Genomic DNA, 21,162 nt, shown 5'->3' with positions numbered 1-21,162 from the left:
ATATATATAAATTCTAAAATATATATTTATGTTTTACATTTTCTAGATAATTATATATACCAAAAGTATGTTTATAAATAAATTAGGAATGTATAATTTTATAATATTAAATTGAATCATCATTGGTAAAATAAGCGGACGGGAGAAATTATGAATCTAGCAAAGACAAAGATAGAAAATTGCTTTAGGAGATTAGAAATGAATCATAAAATATTGAAAGCACTAAAATATAATTTTATTATTATATTAACATATAATTTTATAAAATTTAAAGGATTAAGTAACTAATCTACCATTTTTAGGGTCCACTGCTGCCCTCTTTTAACTCCGTCCTTGTTTATAAGTGAAAATATTGTAAAATATAATTTGAATTAATATTTAATCCACTATTACTTAATTATAATATAGAAATGATTTTATTTTATAGTTAAGTATTTTATTGTGAGGAGAATCGCATTTATATGACATGGTTACTGTTTATGGAAGTGACGCCCTAGGTTGGCTCCATGCATGTCAACGCGTATGCTATCCTAGACTTAACACGTGTTCGCTGGTCCAGGTGTTCACTAGTTCACTCGTTGGACTTCGCACCCTCTACTTACGTACACCCAAAGACATGCGAACTAGGCTCCTGAGCTCTCCTCGCGAGTCCTTAACGTATCCACTTGGTGGGACCCAAACTCGGGTCACGGGTCGATAACTTGGATTATATACGGATTTCGAGTCGACAATTGAAAATACCATAACAATAGCCAAATGGCAGTCTATAACCCTTATTTTTTGTCAACTTATTAAATATAAATTAAAGATTTATATTGACTTTTTTACATGAATAATATAAAATAAATACCATAATAGGATAAGGAGAATAATATTGATGAAACTCGGCATAATGTACGATGAATATTTGGTGCCGCCTGACCAATCGGCGGCACTGGACTGAAATGTGATGACCTAAAATATTTAGGGGCCTGATATGAAACCTACTATTTTGATTGAAAGCTTGGGTGCAGCATGACACAACACTAAGTTCAAAAGGGTAAACTGCTTCATAAGCCCTTCTTATTTTTTTTCTTTTATTTCCCTTCAACACCAAAAATAAAGAGGCCTATTACGAATTAGTCCAAAATGTTTTTCTACTAAAAAGTATTTTGTAAGAAAGCTGATTTCAATTGGAAATAAATTTCATTTATTTATTGAAAATATTTTTTCAAATCATTTTATTCTAGTTCGAATAATTTTTGAAAAATAATTTTACAAAAAATTATTTGAACAAAAAAATATTTTTGAAACATAAATAAAATTTAATTCCAGTTGGAATCTATTATGAATATCTTATTAAATAGATGTTCATCATGATCAAAATAAGTTTTCTTGTACTTTAAATTCTAACACTATTAGAATTAGATCTCTACTTCATTTATACTTCTTATACCTATAAATAAAGTCTTTGAAGAAGCAATGTAATCATCCCATTGATCAACAAAATATATTCTTTATTGCTTCCCATATTTTCTTTGTTTTTTACTCTCTCTATCTCTTTTTATTTAATAACATGTTATCAGCACGATTTTTCTCAAAATGATAGTTCCTTTTATCGACAATCAAATTTATTCTCCATGATTTCCAAGATCTTAGATGGCAAGATGCAAAGTTTTTGCGGGAAGCTTTTTTTATTTAATGTTTCATAATTGATTATTTTTAGCTAATTCATGATCAATTATAATTATTTTGATTAACTTATTTTATTTTTATGTTATTAAGGATGGTGAAGGATTTGATATCGCTATCTATATGAAATTGTAAAATAAGATCCATTCCCAAAGTTTGCTATTGATAAAATTTGATTGGATTCAAAGTATACTATTGGAGTTTAAATTTGTTTACTTGTTCATAAAATCATCAAGACTTCGTTGAACAAGAAAGGTACATCAACTTAATTAGACCTCTATCTTTACACTTTTCTCAATAATAACATCTTTGGATATTAAATTAATTTGATATATGGTTTAAATATTTGAGATGATTTTATTTTAAGTTTTGGTTCCATGGATTACTTATGGTTTCAAACATCTTATTTGTTTATGAAAATGAATATTGATTGACTTCTTTATGTTGCTATAGTAGGTTTTATAATTAAATAATGTATTTGACTAAAAACATATTAGTATGTAAAATTGTGTTGATAAACCTATGAAATTTATGATTGTCCAGATTTGATTTAGTTCGAATATAAATTATGTTCCTTTAATGTATCCTATTATTTTGGTTATACAATTTGAAATTTTTCAATACTCATACATGCATAGTTCTAAAACAATTTTTGAGGAATGTCTAAATTGATTTTTGGGTTGGTTCTAATATTGAATTTCAAGTTTAATTGTTGCCATTTTTAATTCTTGAATTATTTTGATTGAAAACATTTTCATAAACTTAAAAATGAGTATTACTATATTAATTTGATCTTTTGCATTTCTATGAATCTTGTTTGTATTAACCAATTGTTGTTTGATAAGAAGCATTAAAACAACTCGTGTGGTTTGATTTTATAAATGCCTTACTATACAACCATGAGAAACTTGTTGTTTTTGTAAAGTTGTTAAATGTATTTCATACACTTTATATTTTTTAATTATTTAGAGAAATTATATGAGTAATTCATAAATGGAAAAATTTTAGTGAACATGAGATGTATAATTTTGAAGTAAATTTCATACATGTCTGCAATGGTTTATGAATTTTTTGTTGGCACTAACATTATATCAGTTTGATATTTTAAATGTCAGTTTTATCCGTACATTTGATTTGCTATAAACTCCATGCTTGACGTGGTTATTTCTTTCTAGTTAATTGATGATGAAAAACTCTTGTGAAAAGGGCTTTAAAAGTATTTTAGATTGATTCTAATGCCTTCTTAAGGCCAAACAAAATAATGAATTATTTGTTCCACTGATTCTGTTCCATTCCTCGAAGTGAATGTAGCAATACATAATGTAGCGACGTAAAAAATTTTTGGTTTGGGGTCGCTAATTGTGGCAATTTATTGAGAACTTTAAAACTGAAGTTTGATTTTTTTGAAACATAAACTGAAAAACAGAAATAAAGATGGGAGTCGCCACCGATCCTTTTTATAGGTATGATCGGACACCTAATAAATTTATTTATTTTTTTTTTAAAAAAAAAAGGGCCGAGTTTAGGTCTACGTTAAAATCAGAGAAAAAGTAGGGTTCGAGTCGATTCTGCTGAGGAAGGTATGAGCACCTCATGACGCCCAAAATTGGTATCTTTTAAACATGTGTTGTCTTAATTTTCAAAAATGCTAGTTCAATTTAAATTCCAATCGTGATCCAATTTAAAAGACGAGAACTTTCAATTTTGATTTTGAGAAGGATAGACCGTTTTAACACGAAATGACAAATTCCATCCAGCATAGCGATGAAATTTACGACTTAACGTTAAATCGGTGTATTGCCTCAATTAGTAATTAAAACATAAAAACTATTCATGAAATAAGAATTTGAAATAAATCAAATATGCAAACAATGACATTTTCAAATGAAAATATTAACATAATACTAGAGCAAGAGCAAAACAATAATAATATTTAAAAGAGAAATAAAATCAAACATAAACAAATATAAAGTACATTTAGTAATAATAATATAAGGTAATATATATATAAGATAATATGCAAAAATATAATATATGACATATATACATGATGTATGAAAATATAATGCTTAATGGACATATATATGCAATATTACTAAATATATACGTACTAGATACAAATACACATAGTATAATTCAACATATACAATAATATTAGGAATACTATGGACAAGGAAAAATACATTTATACTGATAATAGTAAAAGATATATATACACCAAATAATAATATAATAAGTAGCAATAGGAAAATAATAAATACAAAATCAATAATGCAACATACACAAATAATACAAATAAGAAAGGTATATGCATACGGACTATAAAATAAATGTATTAAAATTAATAATAAATATAATATGGGTAAAATAAATATATACATGATATATACATAATGTGGTACTAAGAAAATATGTATATATATATATATAATAGTATTAGAAATCATATAGTATATATAACTGATAATATTAAAATATATACATAATATTATATATGAATTATTCATATAATATATATTAAAAATTGACTATTAATACGTACTAAAAATATATACGGAGGTAAGCGGTATACACTAATAAATATAATAATAATAACCATGTAATACAATACCAAAAGGTAAATATAATAAAATGATATTAAAATAAAGGTATTAAAACAGTAATATACATATGTATACATCTAACAAGGATATATAATAATAATAATAATAATAATAATTAATAAAAATATTAAAATAAAGTAATAGAAACATTACTACATATATATATATACATACATGAAGATATACACTAATGTATTTCAATAATAATAATAATAATTATAACAATAATAATAATAATAATAATAATAATATTGAAATGCAAAAAATGTAATATTTAATAAAGAAACAAAAACAAATAAAAAAGGACTAAAATTGAACTAATAACAAAGTTCTGGGGCAAATGTGAAAGGAAATAAAGAGAAAAGGGCTTATTTGAACGCGCGCAAAACAAAGGGGGACCGAAACAGCAATTATTCCCTCCCATTAAAATGCAGCACATTAGCGGGGACTAAATCGAAAAGCGCAAAAAATTATGGGGCCAAATTGAAAATAAAAAAATGACTTAATTGTAAAACCTTGAAAAAGCGGAAGGACCGCGCGCATAAATAACCCATTCAAACAAAACACGCGGATCCTCCTAGCGGGTCGGGTCGGATGGGTTGGACATGGCGAAAACGACGTCGTTTTGGGGCTTAAGTGTAGCCCCCAAAACGACGTCGTTTTGGAGGGCTATATAAGGCCTAAAATAACCAAAAAATCATTTGGGGAGAGGAAAGAAAAAAAAAAAGAGAGAGGAAGAGAGAAGGAGAGAGAAGGAGGAATCCGGCCGGGGGCGGCCACCGGACGACCACGGAGGCTCATGGCGTGGCGCCGGCCACCGCATGCTGATTCTTGGAAAAGGTAAAAAAAAAATAATAATTTTTTTTGTATTTTTTATATATTTTTTTGTATATTTTTTATGTATATTTTTTATGTTTTAATATATATATATAGGTTAAAAAAATTTAAAACCGAATTTAAAATAGAAAGAAGAAGAAATCACCTTAGGTTTTTTTTTTTAAGCTTTCAATCCTTTGATCTTGGTGTTTTGTATGCTTGAATGCTATTTCTATATTTAAATGATTGAATCACTATATTGAATCGAGATTAAATGTTTCACTTTCTTGTTTTTGTACTTATTTCTTACTGCCAAAAATGAAAGAAAAAAAAAAAGAACCCCCCCTTTACAATCTTTTTCATTCGGCTTTTATAGCCTTATTTACAAACTATTTTTTACTATTTCTACTATTGTTGCATGTTTGCTTCCTTCCTCTGTCTTTGCAAAAGTGGGAGTGTGTGATGGTGTCGGTGGCGGATGACATGGGAGAATGGGAATGGTGCTGGTGGCAGACATCATGGGAGAATGGGAATGGTGCTGGTGGCAGACATCATGGGAGAGTGGGAAGAGGCAAGTGGGAGTCTAGGGTTTTGGGATTGGGCTTGGATGTTGGGCTAGGTTAATTTTAGGTTTTGGGTTTGAGGATGGGTTGAATGGTTTAATGGGCCTGGGTATTTTTGTAAACGGGCCAAAATTGGCCTACAACAGCTGCCCCTCTTTGCTTATTGTCGTGTAACGGGAATAGAGCAAAGATACAAAGAAAGGCCAATTTTGCCCGGTCTCGCTAAGTTTTGACTTCTTTTGGTGATCTTCTCATCCAGGTAGTCTCTTTTTAGTTCCCCGTATCTTGTAGCTTTGGTTCAATCCATTGCATCTTCTGATATATGCTTTGTGGCTTCAATCCACTTTAATGTAACTTCAAGGATATAAGATTTGTAACTTCGATCTGCTTTACTGTGACTTCAGAAATATAAGATTAACAGCTTCAATTTGCTCTTCTGTTGCTTTAGTCAGATAAGGCTTGTGGTCTTCTCTTCTGTAACTTTAAAAGGACATCATCTAATATCCTTGATCAGCTCCACTGCAACTTAAAGGAAACAAAATTTGGTGTCTTCAATCAGCCCCAATCTTATTCTTTACTCGATATGTGATCCTGAGCTCAACTCACTCAGCGTGTCCCGAAGCCCAACTCACTTCTCGCAATATGAGTTGATTTTGAACAACAAAAATAAAAAGGCTTAACTCACCTCTCGCAATATGAGTCAATTTAAAACTAAAAATACCTCAACGTGCCCGAGGCTCAACTCACTTCTCATAATATGAGTTGATTTTGAACAATAAAAATAAAAAGGCTTAACTCACCTTTCGCAATATGAGTCAATTTAAAACTAAAAATACCTCAGCGTGCCCCGAGGCTCAACTCACTTCTCGCAATATGAGTTGATTTTGAACAACAAAAATAAAAAGGCTTAACTCACCTCTCGCAATATGAGTCAATTTAAAACTAAAAATACCTCAGCGTGCCCCAAGGCTCAACTCACTTCTCACAATATGAGTTGATTTTGAACAACAAAAATAAAAAGCTTAACTCACCTCTCGCAATATGAGTCAATTTAAAACTAAAAATACCTCAGCGTGCCCCGAGGCTCAACTCACTTCTCGCAATATGAGTTGATTTTGAACAACAAAAATAAAAAGGCTTAACTCACCTCTCGCAATATGAGTCAATTTAAAACTAAAAATACCTCAAGCGTGCCCCAAGGCTCAACTCACTTCTCACAATATGAGTTGATTTTGAACAACAAAATAAAAGCTTAACTCACCTCTCGCAATATGAGTCAATTTAAAACTAAAAATACCTCAACGTGCCCCGAGGCTCAACTCACTTCTCAATATGAGTTGATTTTGAACAACAAAATAAAAAGGCTTAACTCACCTCTCGCAATATGAGTCAATTTAAAACTAAAAATACCTCAGCGTGCCCCAAGGCTCAACTCACTTCTCACAATATGAGTTGATTTTGAACAACAAAATAAAAGCTTAACTCACCTCTCGCAATATGAGTCAATTTAAAACTAAAAATACCTCAGCGTGCTCGAGGCTCAACTCATTTCTCATAATATGAGTTGATTTTGAGCAACAAAAATAAAAAGGCTTAACTCACCTCTCGCAATATGAGTCAATTTAAAACTAAAATACCTCAAGCATGCCCCAAGGCTCAACTCACTTCTCATAATATGAGTTGATTTTGAACAACAAAATAAAAGCTTAACTCACCTCTCGCAATATGAGTCAATTTAAAACTAAAAATACCTCAGCGTGCCCCGAGGCTCAACTCACTTCTCGCAATATGAGTTGATTTTGAACAACAAAAATAAAAAGCTTAACTCACCTCTCGCAATATGAGTCAATTTAAAACTAAAAATACCTCAGCGTGCCCCGAGGCTCAACTCACTTCTCATAATATGAGTTGATTTTGAACAACAAAATAAAAGCTTAACTCACCTCTCGCAATATGAGTCAATTTAAAACTAAAAATACCTCAGCGTGCCCCGAGGCTCAACTCACTTCTCACAATATGAGTTGATTTTGAAAACAACAATTAAAAATACCTCAACGTGTCTTGAGGCTCAACTCATCTCTCGCAATATGAGTTGATTTTCCTTGAAAAGCATGAATTAAAAACATCAAAATACCAAAACCTGTCCTTTGGTAGAATTCTGGTTTCTTTTCCTTTGATTCAATGCGACTCTCATTCAAGATTTCTTGCTCTGTTGGAGCACCTGTATATGCCATGTATGATGTTATCATGATATGCACATGTTTGTCTTAAATGCTTTTATGCCTACATGATTATGCAGTGCTCCTTAAGCATGTTTGTCGTATGTCCATTTAGCCACGATTGTTGAGGATTTATGTTCATTGCTTTGATTCTCGACTTTCTCTTCATGCCTTATACCTGTCTTCAAGCTTCACGAGTAATCGACGTTTCTCAGATATCATTCTTCTGCCCCCGATTGAACTTTGTTCTTATTTTGAGACTCTTGTGCTTATCAAATTTTCATCCAGGTAATGTTTAACATTTCTTTTATTTAGAGTATGTCATTTCACTATTTATCATGTAAATAAACACATAATGAGATGCATGAAAAAGGTCAAGTAGGGACAAAAATAATGTCTCATATTCATCGACTTCAAATGTGGCAAACAAAACAAGTTAACCAACGAGAGTAAAATGTCAAAAAGAAAGAAAGGATCGTATTCAACAAATGCTCTAGATATTCAACACATGAACTCTTCCACGTTCCTCAATCAAAAATCTTTCGAGTATGGCTTCTTGCGTAGAAAATTTCGAGCTTTCAGAAGTGCTTCAAATACTGTAGTCTCACTGTTTGACCCATTGTTCGAAATGCCACGCTCTTCAGGCCAGGTTTACTTCATTAGGACGCCCTCTCGGGTTTTCATCCTAATCATTTGTGTTAATCAAGACGCCTTTTTTTTGGGTTTTCACCTTGATTTTTTTTTTTTTTTTTAGGCATAATATTTCTTCACAGCATCTGAGTTCACTGGATTCAGTAGCTCCTTCCCATCCATCTCAGTAAGGATCAAAGCTCCGCCTGAGAAGGCCTTTTTTACAACGTATGGTCCTTCCCAATTTGGTGCCCATTTTCCTCGCAGGTCTTTTTGTATTGGGAGAATCTTCCTCAGCACGAGTTCTCCTTCATGGAATTCTCTTGGTCGTACCTTCTTGTCATGGGCTGCGATCATCCTCTTTTGGTACATTTGCCCGTGACAAATTGCCTTTAGACGTTTTTCTTCAATGAGGTTCAACTGATCATATCGAGCTCGAACCCATTCTGCTTCTTCTAACTTTGATTCCATCAATACTCGCAGAGAGGGGATCTCAACCTCGATAGGTAACACAGCTTCCATTCCATAGACTAGGGAGAAAGGAGTTGCTCCCGTAGATGTTCGCACAGATGTGCGATATGCAAACAAAGCAAATGGAAGCTTCTCGTGCCAATCTTTATATGTCTCAGTCATTTTCCCAATGATCCTCTTAATGTTCTTGTTAGCTGCTTCAACAGCCCCGTTCATCTTTGGGCGATAGGGTGAGGAATTATGATGCTTTATTTGGAACTGCTCGCACACTTCTTTCATTATTTTATTGTTCAGATTCGTGGCATTATCTGAAATGATTCTTTCAGGCAAACCATACCGGCAAATGATTTCCTTCTTCAAAAACTTGCAAACTGCAGTCCTCGTCACATTGGCAAACGAAGCAGCTTCTATCCATTTTGTGAAGTAATCGATGACCACAAAAATGAATCGATGTCCATTTGATGCTTTTGGAGAAATTGGCCCTATAACATCCATGCCCCACATAGAAAAAGGCCACGGAGAAGTCATGACGTGAAGGGGCGAAGGGCCTACATGAATTTTATCGCCATAGATTTGACATTTGTGGCATTTTCTGGCAAAACTAATACAGTTGCTTTCCATCGTCACCAAGAGTAACCGAGTCTCATAATCTTTCCGCCATATCTGAAACCATTGGCATGTGTCCCATGATTCCTTCATGGACATCTTCAAGTATCTTTCGCTTCGACATCATCCACGCATCTCAAAAGTACTTGATCCTTTCCTCTTTATACAGATATCCCCATCAAGAACAAATCCACGCCATTCTTCCGATTGTTCTTTTGTCGTTCTCATTCGCTTGTTCGGATAGCTTTGATTCTTGATATATTCTAAGATATCATGGAACCATGGCCGTTAAATCGCCTCTTTCTCAATGCTACAACAAGGTGTAGGGACCTCGTATATGCTCATTTTGAGGGCATTATTTCATTTCTTTACTTGCTTTGAACATTGAAGCCAAAGTGGCGGGCATCGCCAGTTGGTTCTCTTCTCGTGGGAAGTAATGAAAAGTTATTTCTTTGAATTCCTTGATCAATTCACCACTAAATTGTCAGTACTTAATCAATTTCGAGTCCTCACTTCCCACTCTCTACGGATTTGGTAAATCACTAGGGTGAGTCCCCGTACACCTCCAAGATCTCGATGTTTCGCTTCGATAGTCGCATCGAAGCCCCATGATACTGAGCCTCATACTCTGCGATATTATTGGTACGTAAGAAGTTCGGTCTTGCGGTGAGCGGATAATGATTCCCATCTGGTGATACCAGATTACTCCAATTCCATGCCCTAGAGCATTTGACGCACCATCAAAGCACATCTTCCATGACCTCTCTTTTGATGACTCGGATTCTATTTCTGTGATACACATTAAGTCTTCGTCTGGGAAATCGAATCTTAAAGACTCATATTCCTCCGTCGTTCGAGTTGCTAAGAAGTCAGCTATTGCGCTCCCTTTTATCGACTTCTGATTTACATAGGCAATGTCATATTCCAAAAGGAGGATCTGCTATCGCGCCATTTTTCCTGATAGTGCCGGCGATTCCATCATGTATTTTATTGGGTCCAGCTTTGAAATTAGCCATGTCGTGTGATACAACATATATTGTCTGAGTCTCCTAGCTACCCAAACCAGAGCGCAACAATATTTCTCAATGGACGAATATTTTGCCTCATATTCAGTGAACTTTTTGCTGAGGTAGTAGATCACTTTTTCCTTCTTTCCTGACTCGTCGTGTTGTCCCAGTATGCAACCCATTGAACTTTCGAACACAGTCAAATACAATATCAATGGTTTTCCAGGAGTTGGCGGTACTAGCACTGGAGGACTAGACAAATATTGTTTTATCTTATCAAAGGCCACCTGGCATTCCTCGTTCCATTCTCCTGGGTTATGTTTTCGAAGAAGCCGAAAGATTGGGTCGCATTGGTTGGTAAGTTGAGCGATAAATCGGGCGATGTAGTTTAATCTCCCTAAGAATCCTCTAACTTCCTTTTGCGTGCGCGGAGGTGGTAATTCTTGGATGGCTTTTATTTTATCCGGATCAACTTCGATACCTCTTTCACTGACAATGAAGCCTAGCAACTTTCCCGAGGTAGCTCCAAATGTACATTTGGCTGGATTAAGCTTTAGTCTTCGTCGACGTAGACCTCTATTTCTTTATGCATCATGTCATGGAATAACGTTACCATAGCCCTCTGATATGTTGCCCCAGCATTCTTTAACCCGAATGGCATCACCTTGTAGCAGAACGTTCCCCACATTGTTATGAAGGTAGTTTTCTCCATATCCTCAGGGGCCATCTTGATCTGATTATACCCCGAGAATCCATCCATGAAAGAAAACAATGAATGTTTTGCTGTGTTGTCCACCAATGTGTCAATATGTGGCAAGGGAAAATTATCTTTTGGGCTTGCTCGATTCAGGTCACGGTAATCCACGCACATCCGTACTTTGCCATCCTTCTTTGGTACCGGAACTATGTTAGCCACCCATTCTGGATATTTGGAGGCTTGTAGGAAGCCAGCGTCGAATTGCTTCTTGACTTCCTCTTTTATCTTCAACAACATCTCCGGCCTCATCCGTCTTAGCTTTTGTTGAATAGGCTTGCATTCTGGCTTTAATGGGAGCTTATGGACTGATAAATCTTCATCTAACCCTGGCATGTCCTGGTATGACCATGCGAAGACATCTTTGTATTCGTGGAGTAAAGTGATCAAACTATGCCTGGTACTGTCTGAAATAGAAGTCCCAATCTTCACTTCTTGTTTCCTCTCTTTAGTGCCCAAATTTATTGTTTCCACAGATTCTTCATGAGGCTGAATCTGTTTATCCTCTTGTTCGACCATTCTTAACAATTCAGGAGACGAGACATAATCTTCAGCATCTTCTTCGGCTACAAATTCTCCTAAGCAAACAGCCTTCTCAAAATCAATTTCAAGATTCGTAACGGGCTTATACATGTCGTCAATATCTGAGCACCTGAAAGTTGAATGGAAAAGGAAGCTATAGAGGGACATCCAAGTATTGGAAACAACAAACAAAATATTATGTCGTGGCAATGAGGCAAATGTAAGGATAGGCTATGAAATGAGAAGATGATTATGAAATTACGATATCTGAAAAATCGTGACAAAATGCACCTTCATTGATATTCATTTAGATGATAAAGAGTGAATGCAAGCTCTTACAAAAGAATTCTATTATATCTAAGGACACAATAGAAGGTTAATGTTTAGCATTACTCAAGACTTATAAACTACAAGAAGCTCCTCGGCGATCAATTGTTCAACATGAAACTAGGAGGCAAGGCGTATCCTCGAGACATCTTTACTTGCACCACTTCTTTGTCAATGACATTTATCTTGATATTCGAAAACCCTTTTAATTAACCCCAAATGTTTCGTGGATCATCTTGTCCGGGTACATCATTCCATGAGATGTAAATGTTTTTGACAAAGGAGGGTACTCTATTGGTTCCCATTCGGTACTTTCCCCAAAGTTCTTGCAATTCTTCTCTCTTGATCCTTCTTCCACTGTCTTCTTCTTTGGCGCATGTCAGGTTGGAACCCCAAACCGTATCGGGCCTTGTGATGCACTGGCTTTAAAGCTCTAACTATACCTTGTAGATGTCTCCCTAAACCTCTTCTCGCACGAGCTCCCCTTCCTACGGTCAACTTGACACCCATTCTGGTATTTCTCGCTTTGGCATCGAAATTCTGTTTCCTTCAGCGATGAAAGTGGCATTGACGAATTCAAGGGATCGAAAGGAACATTCCACTGCGTCCTTGCTTACTTCCAGGTATGGCGCATCAGCAGAGATAGATGCGACAATGTCTTCTTCGCCCTCGACTGTGACCAAACAGCCATCCATGATAAATTTCAACTTTTGATGGAGGGATGATGGGACTGCTCCAGCAGAATGGATCCAAGGTCTTCCCAAAAGGCAGTTATAAGAGGGTGTAATGTCCATGACTTGGAATTCGACCTCATAGATGTAAGGGCCTACTTCCAAAGGGATTTCGATCTTTCCCATGACTTCGCGCCTCGTCCCGTCGAATGCCCTTACCATGGAATGACAGGGCTTTAAGTATGACAAATCCATCGGTATTCTGGAAAGCGTAGCCAATGGCATAACATTTAGCGCTGACCCATTATCGATGAGTACGTTCGGTATTATGTAGCCCTTGCAGCGGGTCGTGATATGCAGCGCTTTTACCGAGCCTCTACCATTTGGCGGTATCTCATCGTCACTAAAAGAGATGAAATTGTCCGCATTCAGATTGTTTACCCACCTATCAAGCTTTTCGACAGATATGTTGTTGGCCACATAAGCTTGATTTAACACTTTCAATAAAGCATTCCGGTGTGGCTCTGAATTTAACAGCAGAGATAGAACTGAGATTCGCGCTGGCTGCTTACTCAATTGTTCCACCACACTATACTCGCTGTGCTTAATAAATTTCAAGAATTCTTGAGCTTCTTCCTCATTCACAGGCTTTTTAGTTTCTTGCACGGGTGGAATTTCTTGCTCGACTTTGACTTCGTGCATCACTGCTTTCCCTTTTTGCTTCAAGTCGCTACTTTTCTTCACCGGTTCCACTTCTTTAGAATAGCACCGTCCACTGCGGGTAAAATGACCTACTTCCCCAATGTCTTCAGTTTCAAGCTTTTCACCTTCAGGTGTAACGATGTTGACGTCGTACTTCCACGGTACTGTTTTATTGTCCTTATAAGGGAAAGGAGATGGTACTTCAATTATCATTTTTAGTTTCACCGGCTCCTTCTTCGCGTCATAATAGATTATTAACGGTTGGTCGGCGCTATATGGGAAACCTGATGATTGATTGTCAAAGGCACATATTTCTCCACTATCGGCCTCTTTGGCTTTACAAAAAATCCCAATCTCCTTATTGTCCATCATGCTTTGCAGTAAACTTCTGAATTCCTCGCAGGACTGAATGTTATGCTCCCCAATACCATGGAGCTCACAAAAACTGTGACTTTTTGCATCTTGTCCTTTGGATACTCCATTAAAATGACAGAGTAACCCTTTCTCACTTAGTACCTCCCAGATTCTCTGCAGAGGTGTTCTTACTTCAGAAACCCATCTTCTACTTTGTTGTTTATCCTTCTCTTCTACTGCACTCACATTCCCTTCGGTGTGGTTTGGGAATGGATTCCCGGTCGTACTGCCAGTACCATCAAATCGCAAAATGCCCGCATCGATGAGCCCTTGAACTCTCCTTTTGAAAGCAAGATGGTTCTCGAGAGAATGCCTCGGTTCCCGCATGGTATGCACAACTAGCGTTTGGATCGTACCATTTCGGGTATGGAGGTTTAAGGGGGGCCATGTAATGGGGAGATATAAATTGTTTCTCCAAAAGTTTTGGGTACAATTCCCCATACGACACAGGGATGGGGGTAAATTGCGGTCTCTCGAGATTATGCCTTGCTGGTCTTGGTTCGTTTCTGGGTTGGCTTTGGGCGGGTACCGTGTTTTGTAGGAAAGTGGTGACGGGTCTTTGGTTGTTCGTGGCATATACGGGGTAGGACGAATGTGGTGCTTGGTAGTAAGGGGCTTGAGGGGGATAATAGAAATTTGGGGGTGGATAATTTCGAGGTCGGGGTTGGTTAGGATACAAATTGGGAATGTAACGACTCCCAGTTCCCACCATGTGGGCTTCTGGCTCTTTCTTCCTTCTGGTCTTTGCTTTTCTTGGGCCTTCTGATCCTTCCATTCTACCGCTCTTGACGGCATTCTCTATGAGTTCACCGGATATTACGATATCCGAAAAATCCTTCGTAGCACTTCCCACCAGCTTGTCATAGAATGGTGCTTTCAGAGTATTGATGAAAAGGACTGTTATCTCAGTCTTAGTCAATGGAGGCTCCACTTGGGCCGAGATATCTCTCCATCTTTGTGCATCTTGTCTAAAGGATTCTGCTGGTTTCTTCTCCATCATTTGCAAGGTCATACTGATGCAGTACCATATCCGATACATGCTTGTCTTTGCTCAAAAATCTTGACGCCAAGTCCTTCCAGATCGAATCTTTTCTCTACTAAGTTGATTGTACCACCAAGAGTGACCTGTTAGACTATCTTGAAAGCAATGTATGAGTAGTTTATCCTCGTTCACATAACCGGTCATTTTTCGCAAAACATGACCAGATCGCTTTTGGACATCTCGTGCCATCATATTTTTAAATCGGGCACCTTGAACTTGGGGCGAGAACTAGATCGGGCACCAAATCGAGCTCTTTGGCACTTAGTGCGAGAAGGCTTCAGACCCTCTATTGCTTTGAGTCTTTCCTCTAAGCCCCTATACTTCTCTTGAGCCTCATGATCGTCCGTTCTCAACCTGGCTATTTCCGCTGGATCGTCTAAATCTGGAACAATTGGATTGGCAGGATTAGCCCCAGAATTTGATATGAATATTCCTTGCCCTAAATGAGTATGTGGCACTGGCCGTTGCTCTGGGTTTGTGGGTTCTCCTTGGGCGTACCCTCTTTGTGCTGCGCTGGCGTGTGGTGGAGTGAATCCGGGGGGATAGAGCAGGTCTTGATTGTAATTAACTCTTGATCGAGATTCCTCAATGTCAGGTCTCTGTATGGGTCCCTTTCCTTTAACTAAAGCTGACATCATCTCCATCATCTTGACCATCTGATCTCTTTGCTCGAGTGATTTTTCTCGAGATCTCACCATTAGGTCTCTCGTTTCTTGTTGCGATTTGGCCAGTTGCTCTTGTAATTCCTTTTGAGCCCTTTCCAACCTTTCAATTTTCTCATTGAATTCAGCCTCCATTACTCTAGCTTGTCGGCGCGTTTTATACGGATGACGTGGTTCCAGTCTTGTGGTATTACAACTGCGAATTATATATTTTGTCTTCAGCGACCGAGTATGGGATATGCAATGTATGAATGCATGAATGAGTGCACGAATATCAAAATGTTAGTTATGCAAGGAATGCAAAAAATTGGTGTTGGTTTCAAGATAGCCCCATATTTAGGCATTTCATTTATCAACATAGTCTATTACACAAAGTTTCCATTTTTCCAACGGTTACACAAATTTCCTAGCCACATTGCCTTGTTTCTTCACTTGCTCTAAAACTCGATATGCTCGATCTTTGGCTCGGAGGAATTGTGGCCCGAGAACTTGGCTTCATCGATAATTGAACAACTTGCATAGCCGCTTTGCGAATTTCATTGATCAAGAAGTCGAGTTGCATTTCTTTTTCTTTGAGAGTTCCTTCATACGCACGAATGTCCCTATCGTACTGCTTACTCTTTTCTTCTAGGGCCTTCAGGAGGTTATCTAATTGTTGTTGACGAGATTACAGCATATTTTCTAGATCTCGGATCCTTTCTTTTAGTTCTTGACGTTTAGCTCGACTAGTCATCACCTCGGCAGACACAACTTCATATTCGGCGTTCTTCTTCCTCAATTCTATCATAGCCCGTGCAGCCTTTTCCTCCTCTTTCTTTGCTTTTCCCTTCCAAAATTCCATTCCTCCCTTGATATTGCTAATTTCTTCCTTCCACTCTACTGTGGACTTGCCTAACCCACTATTCTTTATAGTGCTTCTTAATTTCTTGTTTTCCAAATGAAGGTCCCTTAAGTCGTTTCTCACGATCTCGGCTTCTCTTTGTACTTTTTCAGTTCTGGACCTTTCAACCTGAACTTCAATCTTCAGCTGATAGTTTTCTTCTTGAAGGGTACTAAGGTCCCGAGACATCTTGGCCTTTTCTTGTTCAAATTATTGTCTTGCCATTTCAAGCTCAGACGGCATTTCCTCCGAGAAAGGATTCTGAACAGTGTAACTTGTTGACGAGATCTGCTGACTTTTTACCCGTTGCTTCCTCCATAGGTCATAATCTTGGGTTAGGGTATCAGCATATAAGGCCAATTCCATTAAATGAACTTTCTTCCAAGATTTTGCAGTGTCTCGGACCCTCTTCATATATCCCTCACCCATGAAAGCGAACTCAGATTGCGCTAGCCCTCCGGTGGCGGGTATGAATTGTCGTGCAGAAAATTGCCTTTGGACTAAAAGTGGGGCATATCCAACTCCTCCCCATAACCCGAGTAAAGGTACCCAATCTTGGCTTCCACATTTGTATAGCAGGACTGAAGGACGGATCCATGGTGCTCTCCACGTTATATCCTCGGCCTGAAGATTCTGAAAAACTGAGACCCAATGTTCCTCAGTGACTTCTTTTGGCCATTCTTTCTTGAGATAAGTTTCCAACGGGGAGAATGCTTTAGAAAACATATGGAACGGGGTACGCTCTACTTTCCAGAAATGACTCAACATCCAGACATTTAGTAACTGCGCGCATCCAATGAAGCGCCCTTTCCCCATTTTCCTACAACTATTTAGGGATCTGAAGGTCTCGGCTAGGATAGTCGGGACAGGATTGATTCCTTGTTTTAGCCTTTCAAAGAAATCAAATACTGCAACTTCAAGATGTCCGAGGACTTTCGGGAAAATAACCAAACCGTAAATAGCCAAGGCGAATAGATTCACTCTCTTCAATATGTCAGAATGATTCAGAACCAATTCTCGTAGGCTAGACCATGGAATGCAAATGGTTTCATTCTTCTTCTTTATCTGTTTCTTAGCCCATGCATCAGTCATGTCTGTCAGTCTCACTAACTTTTTCTTGAAGGTCATCGGCTTAGGCTCCTTCACATATATTTTGCTGAATTGTACATTGTCGATGCGGAGTAAAGCAGTATACTCTTCTATGGTTGGAGTCATGTCTTCTTGATTGAAGGTGAAGCACTGACACGCCGGGTCCAAGAATCGAACCATGGCTTGAATCAACTGTTCGTCTACACGGATGGTGATCAAGTGAGCTATGTCTCCGTACCTTCCAGTGAAAATCCCCCTAATGTCTGAATTCCACTGATTCCAAATTCGAACCAAGTCCTCAAAGTTATTTTGGCGAACATTTACAGTTATATGTTCGGGCAAATTGGCAGCACACCCTTCCACTAGACTATCCCCCTTTTCTCTCTGAGTTTTTAGAGACCAGTCCCGAACCACGGCATTCTTCTCGGTTATCTGTGTAATTGACTCCTCCATCAGAAACCCGTTTTTTTGGCAACCAACCTTTAATCAACACCTTCCTAATATGATGCCTATGATGCATGATGAAAATAAAATAAAAAAGAACTTGGTTAGTAAACACAACAAATATAATTCGAGAAACAACTTAAACTACCCAATCCAAATCTTTTGTATAAGGAGTGTAAATGAAAGGCAAAAGGCATTTTCCCCGTGTACTTATTTTGGTGACTATAAGTAGACAGAGGTTCGGTATGGCTCTAATTGGATAGCTCGTATGGTTCATTATATGCAGTCTCGGTTCTAGACAATTTTCGAATTGCTCGTACTATCATCTGCTAAGATCAAGACGAAGCCTCGGTCATAACCCATCACAGAGCTCACGAGTTCAATTCGAGGATTACATTTACTTATGCCTATGCGGAGGACAAGTTAACTCACGAAAGCATAAGTCATATGTAACCCAAAGTATTCACTAGCCTGTGCGGAGGGACAAGTTAACTCACGAAGGCGTAGCGTTTATTTTCACTTAAGCGGACGGAGCCCGGGTAGAGAACTCATGTTATGCGAAAATGCAAGTGCACGTGTGTGGGAAAAACTCATAAACTTTACGTTTTACTTAAAGAAACTAAACCAAAATTAAAACCATAAAAATTGAAAACGAAAAACCACCAAATAACAAGTTAGAAGAAATATTTACAACACGATACAAATGCATGAATTTTGAAAGCGAGATTTTGGGATCACGACCCAAATATTTACTTTGAACAAAGAAATTTGAAAATTTTGACAAAACGTGTTTAATTCGACTCAACTCGCAAGCTTGTCCCCGATTGGAGTCGCCATTATGTGACGTAAAAATTTTTGGTTTGGGGTCGCTAATTGTGGCAATTTATTGAGAACTTTAAAAGCTGAAGTTTGATTTTTTGAAACATAAACCTGAAAACGAAATAAAGATGGGAGTCGCCACCGATCCTTTTATAGGTATGATCGGACACCTAATAAATTTATTTATTTTTTTAAAAAAAAAGGCCGAGTTTAGGTCTACGTTAAAATCGGAGAAAAAGTAGGGTTCGAGTCGATTCTGCATGAGGAAGGTATGAGCACCCTCGCGACGCCCAAAATTGGTATCTTTTAAACATGTGTTGTCTTAATTTTCAAAATGCTAGTTCAATTTAAATTCCAATCGTGATCCAATTTAAAAGACGAGAACTTTCAATTTTTGATTTTGAGAAGGATAGACCGTTTTAACACGAGTAACAAATTCCATCCAAAGATAGCGATGAAATTTACGACTTAACGTTAAATCGGTGTATTGCCTCAATTAGTAATTAAAACATAAAAACTATTCATGAAATAAGAATTTGAAATAAATCAAATATGCAAACAATGACATTTTCAAATGAAAAATATTAACATAATACTAGAGCAAGAGCAAAACAATAATAATATTTAAAAGAGAAATAAAAATCAAACATAAACAAATATAAAGTACATTTAGTAATAATAATATAAGGTAATATATATATAAGATAATATGCAAAAATATAATATATGACATATATACATGATGTATGAAAATATAATGCTTAATGGACATATATATGCAATATTACTAAATATATACGTACTAGATACAAATACACATAGTATAATTCAACATATACAATAATATTAGGAATACTATGGACAAGGAAAAATACATTTATCTTGATAATAGTAAAAGATATATATACACCAAATAATAATATAATAAGTAGCAATAGGAAAATAATAAATACAAAATCAATAATGCAACATACACAAATAATACAAATAAGAAAGGTATATGCATACGGACTATAAAATAAATGTATTAAAATTAATAATAAATATAATATGGGTAAAATAAATATATACATGATATATACATAATGTGGTACTAAGAAAATATGTATATATATATATATATAATAGTATTAGAAATCATATAGTATATATAACTGATAATATTAAAATATATACATAATATTATATATGAATTATTCATATAATATATATTAAAAATTGACTATTAATACGTTACTAAAAATATATACGGGAGGTAAGCGGTATACACTAATAAATATAATAATAATAACCATGTAATACAATACCAAAAGGTAAATATAATAAAATGATATTAAAATAAAGGTATTAAAACAGTAATATACATATGTATACATCTAACAAGGATATATAATAATAATAATAATAATAATTAATAAAAATATTAAAATAAAGTAATAGAAACATTACTACATATATATATATACATACATGAAGATATACACTAATGTATTTCAATAATAATAATAATAATAATAATAATAATAATAATAATATTGAAATGCAAAAATGTAATATTTAATAAAGAAACAAAAACAAATAAAAAGGACTAAAATTGAACTAATAACAAAGTTCGGGGCAAATGTGAAAGGAAATAAAGAAAAGGGCTTATTTGAGCAGCATAAAACAAAGAGGACCGAAACAGCAATTATTCCTCCCATTAAAATGTAGCACATTAGCGGGGACTAAATCGAAAAGCGCAAAAAATTATGGGGCCAAATTGAAAATAAAAAAAAATGACTTAATTGTAAAACCTTGAAAAAGCGGAAGGACATGGCAAGCATAAATAACCCATTCAAACAAAACACGCGGATCCTCCTAGCGGGTCGGGTCGGATGGGTTGGACATGGCGAAACGACGTCGTTTTGGGGCTTAAGTGTAGCCCCAAAACGACGTCGTTTGGAGGGCTATATAAGGCCTAAAATAACCAAAAAATCATTTGGGGAGAGGAAAGAAAAAAAAAAGAGAGAGGGAAGAGAGAAGGAGAGAGAAGGAGGAATCGGCCAGGGGCGTCACGAACGACCACGAGGCTCGCCGGCCATGGCCACACCACCATGCTGATTCTTAGGAAAAAAGGTAAAAAAAAAAAATTTTTTTTTGTATTTTTTATATATTTTTTGTATATTTTTTATGTATATTTTTTATGTTTTAATATATATATATAGGTTAAAAAAAATTTAAAACCGAATTTAAAATAGAAAGAAGAAGAAA

This window comes from Gossypium arboreum, chromosome 13, assembly GCF_025698485.1.
Source record: "Gossypium arboreum isolate Shixiya-1 chromosome 13, ASM2569848v2, whole genome shotgun sequence".
Taxonomy (NCBI): domain Eukaryota; kingdom Viridiplantae; phylum Streptophyta; class Magnoliopsida; order Malvales; family Malvaceae; genus Gossypium; species Gossypium arboreum.
The sequence above is the reverse complement of the archived record's forward strand: the minus strand, read 5'-3'. Positions refer to the sequence as shown.